We start from the raw sequence: 4977 nt of genomic DNA, 5'->3' as shown, positions 1-4977 counted from the left end.
TATTTTCTTGGGACTTTACATTCTGCTTATATATTCGTTGCTCTTTTAAATATCGGTCAGTGCATAATTTTCCGCTAAGTCTATTCATATATAAAGGAGGGAGCCACCGTATGAATATAAACACCTACTCACTCTCGCCACGACAGCGCTGCCAGTTCTTTCGACCTCCCTTAGCATTTTCGTTTTTGGTTGCTGGACAAGTGCAAGCGTTGTCGTTGTTGTTGTTTTTCCCTGCGTTTTGGGTATTCTTGCTGAGCGTGTGCTATCCTTTTAATTTTGCGCGTGCGCCGTATTAGTGTCGAAGAAATTATTATTATATTTAAAATTTCGTTAAAATTATTCGACAAGTTCCTTACTTGCTTACGTTCGGAATATACCACTTAAACATCTTATTTTTTCGAAGTATATAAAATGAATTACTTCGACTAAAAATAAGACAAGAGGAAACGCTACTATAAGATACCCGTTACTGTTTTACACAATTTTATAATATTCATTTTGCTAGTGGAAATTCACAAGGCGCCACCTACTGTCGGAGAAAGAATGTTGAGTAACTGATAGTGACGTCACTGCCCATGTGAGGCCCTATAACTTAAATTTCTTCATAAATAGCAAAATAATGATCCGATTTGAAAAATCTTTGATAACTCGATAGATATTAACAGAAATAAGTTATACAAGGTCAAACGAAGGCATTCATAATAATGTTATATACGCCAAAGTTTTCCGCGGTTTGTGGGCGTTGGAGAGGGCGTGGCCGGATGCAACTTAGTGGCAAGTTGAAGTGGCATCTCTTAAATACATATTCTTAATCAGAACTTTGTAGCTCTTATAGTTTCCGAGATTTTTCTATTTTTGGTTTCCCGGGTTTTGTGGGCGTGGCTAGATGGGAAAAAATAACTCTAATATTTCCTGAGATCTCAGCGTTCATACGGACAGACGGACAGGCGGACAGACAGACGAACATGGCTCAATCGTCTTCGCTATTCATCCTGATCAAGAATATATACACTTTATAGGGACGGAAACGCTTTCTTCTACCTGTTACATACTTTTCAACGAATCTAAGCTACCCTTTTACTCTACGAGTAACGGGTATAATTATAAATAAATATTAAAACGTGGATACAAAAGAAATCGAAGCGCTTTAAAATAAACGAGATGGAATAAAGAGGAATATATCCGGAACATAGCACAAAAAAATGACGGAGAGGATTTGTTCCGCGAGAACCCGCCGTAATGGCAAAACAATTACTGATTTCGTTAATAAACAAACCGTTACCCAATCGTTGCTCTTCCAACCTTCATCGGAAAGCACTTTGGCGACACGTTACTACGAAAGTAAATCCAGCGGATATTTCGTCTCTAGGATGTGACGTTGATGAGCTCGTCACGTCCATCTGGTTCGCTTGGCCATCGTTTCTACACGATTTAGAGAGCAGTTGGCCTTAAAGTTCACACTTCGAGGCAGCTTAAGAGGTTGTGTTTAGGGAGTTACTCAAGTCGGCGTTGACTCTTATCGCTACAACCAGGCCTAATGGTCTGCTTCAAAACATAGAATCCTTTTCCTTTATTTGAGAGTTTTCGTGTAGGTTTTCGCTTTAGCCTCAAGCTCTAGTAAGTTTTCTGAGAGTAAAAGTATGGTTAATCAATGCATAATAAGTATGTCGCTCTGCGTTTGTCTATGCGCTGCTTTCGATGCAAGCCGCAACTCTTGACGCAACTAATGTGGAACTTGCCATCAGACAGACTTCGAGCTCTCCGCCCTTTTTGGACCAATTGCACAACCTATAGTATACATACAAGTCATGCGTGGCGTTGTTTGTGTGTTTAGCGTCCAAAGCGGTCCACTTAGAGTAAGTTTCTGACCTCACCACTGATGTTGTTTTATTGGCTTTTCAAAGGCTTGTGAGTCGCCGTGGACACCTCGACTAACTTCGTCAGAGCAGACTATCACCTGAAAGAGGTACGGGCCCGTCTGGAGGAGCGGGTCTACAGACATTCGGTACCCACTCGGAATTGTGAGCAGTGAATTACTCTTGGGCTTAAGCCTTAAATTTAGTTTGGGTTTAGCCTAGCCTTGGGTTTAAGCGCCAAACCTTTTAAAAAGGATAAAATTCGGTAGGACTACACATGTCTGCGGATTAACCTGGCAGATCTAGCGCTGCTTAAAATTTTCCTTCTCAAAGGCAAGAGCAAGCACGATCGACCGGAAAACGATGAAAGGCAGAAAAAAAAGGACAACCGCACCTTAGGGACCCAGCCAAAAAGCTAAAGTGCATAATTTTGATTGAATATTTAGCTTTATATTATATATCTATAATATATCGCAACAGTAGGTTAGAAAGACTCACATTGAAGTGAAGTGAAGTGAACCATCAGTTATTCAACATGCTTTTTCTGAAAAAAAAGTGGCGTATCTATTTCTGCTAGCAAAATTATTATTTTAAAATTGGATCAGACAGTAACGGGTATCTTATAGTCCCAACACTTGACTAAAGCGTTTCTCCCTATTTTATGCTGCTATTACTAATTAAATAGTTTCCTTTGGAGGCTAACAATAATCTATAAAATCTCAAACTTATAACCTAACTATCTAATTGACTTTTATTTTCCAACCAACTATCAATAACAACAGAATTCTATTTCGCGAAAAGACGCATGTGTACTGGTGCTCATGTGCTTTGGAAATGATCAATTATTAAATGTTCTAATTACTAAGATGTATGGAATATAGTTGGTAACAAAAAAAGGCAACGTGTAAGAGCGCAAGCACTGTGACGAAAAGTCATAATGAGCAAGACTCGGCAGCAACAACAAGACGAACGTCGGCTCTCACCAAACAGAAATAAAGCTTACTTCTCGATAAGAACGGAAGGGTTAACAGAACCAGCAACAACTGCAACACGGCAAGCGAATACAGAGAGAGAACGGTCGGTCTCTCCCGGCTTATTATGTCCAAGCGGCACATCACAAAAACAGCAGTGCCCAATGCACGTTCCTTGACCCATGCAACATAACCAACGATCTGCTTATTACAACAACGATTAGTGACTTCGATACTAACGACGACAATTACTACCACGAGAGCAACATCAACCGCAGTTTCTTTTTCTGCTTTATATAAGCTACATGAATACACATCGATATTAGAGTGCAAATCACACCCACTGGGATCTCGACTCATCAACTCCAAAGGAAGACAGCTATACAACACTATAATAACACCAAGAAACAAGATTGGTCTAATCTCTCCTGTTAAGAAGCTTGAAGAAGATTGATTTTGACGTCATAAAAAGAGTGGTTTTGTGCTCTCAACAAACCTCTTTCCACAGTTTACCCTGCCTATCTCATATTCCAATCAAGAGAAGTGATAAAAGTGATAAGGGCTCAAAAAAAACGATATAATCGCAAAATGATTTTAGAATTACCGAACTGTGCAGAATGATATGTGTAACATGATGAAATTGGGCTATGATCCACAACAATGGAAAGTCTGTCTTCACTATGATCCGAAAAGGAATCTCCATAGGCCAATCAGTGTCCTGCCGTGCCTATCAAAGATACTTGAAAAGCTCCTCCTGAATCAAATAAAGTAACACCTAAAGTCCCATAATGCCATTCCAAGCCATCAATTTGGATTTCGCGGAAAACACGGACCCTTGAACTAGTAAACAAGATACGAAATACATTTGAAAATCGAAAGTATTGTTTCGCAGTCTTTCTGGATGTTGCCCAGACCTTTAACAGCGTTACCCAAACGGATTAATTTATAAAATTAAAACTTTGCTTCAACGAAACACCCATAAAGTACGATAATAAATAATAATCTTGTGCATCATCTTCTGTACAATGGAGTTCATAAGCAAAACTGTAAACGTGGCTCGGAGCTATGGGGAAACGTATGCGTAATGCAGCGAGCTCAATCAAAAATACTAAAAACTATAATTGGTGCACCGTGATACACACGGAATGAAAAAATCACAGAGATTTAAATGTGGAATCTGTTAAAGACGAAATCGACAATGTTAAATCAAAGCATCGAACGCGTTCCGAATATCTGATATTATCCGGTTGACCTGTTCAATTGTTATGTGCGTTTCACGAAACCAAAAAAGATGTGACGGGATTTCTTCTTGGATCCTCAGGTATGCGTTTATCCGAGTCATTAAGTATTTCTCGAAGAGTTTAGATAAGCATGATATTGGGCTCTACTATGGAAAGTGGACAAGTTTTGCGATTCCGTTAAAAAGTTGGATGAGAGTGCAAATGGAGTTTGCAGTTTGGGAGCTTAACGATCATTTTGGGACTTATGAGGTCGCAGCCCGGAAATTTTTTCGGATTCAGTTGACTTCTGATGATGGTAACGATTTCGTTTTGGCGAAACTCAATTGGGTCATGTTAAAGCTGATGCTCGAATGGTAAAGTCGGTAAAGTAAAAGCACTATTGGCCGGATTTGTTGAAAGAAATTTTGAAGGTGCTTGGCAAACGTGCCGGCTCTGTCTGCGTCACTGCGCGCCCAGCCGCCTGTGGAACTTGTAATAGGCATCACTGTTTCTTTCAGTGATCTCAGAGTTGGGTGAGCTCTCCACAGTGAGTGTTTTGTACTAGAAGTTGACAATTGCTCTATGTAGCGGCGATGGTCATATATTTCTTCTTACTGTAGAGCTTGAGCAAGTTGACGTGAGGCATGTCTTAAGCTTTGCTTAGCAGATGGCGATCTGTGAAATCGCCACTCTCGACGTAAGCGTCGCTTTTCGAGGACGAGCTGTTCGATTTGTAGATTTGTCTTCTATTGATTGCATTGTGTTTTTATGGTTTAAGGTGTTGAAGCTCGAGCTGCAGAGACGAGTACAGACTCCAGTGAATTAACAAAGCTGTCTACGTTGGCTTCATCGTTGAGATGAGGTCTTCTGTACTTAACCCAATTGGTTTTTTGTGAGGTCAGTTGAAATGATTGATCCAATGTTCCTGGA

This window comes from Drosophila eugracilis, unplaced genomic scaffold, assembly GCF_018153835.1.
Source record: "Drosophila eugracilis isolate 14026-0451.02 unplaced genomic scaffold, ASM1815383v1 contig_1310, whole genome shotgun sequence".
NCBI classification, from domain to species: Eukaryota; Metazoa; Arthropoda; class Insecta; order Diptera; family Drosophilidae; genus Drosophila; species Drosophila eugracilis.
This window is presented reverse-complemented; position numbering follows the sequence as displayed.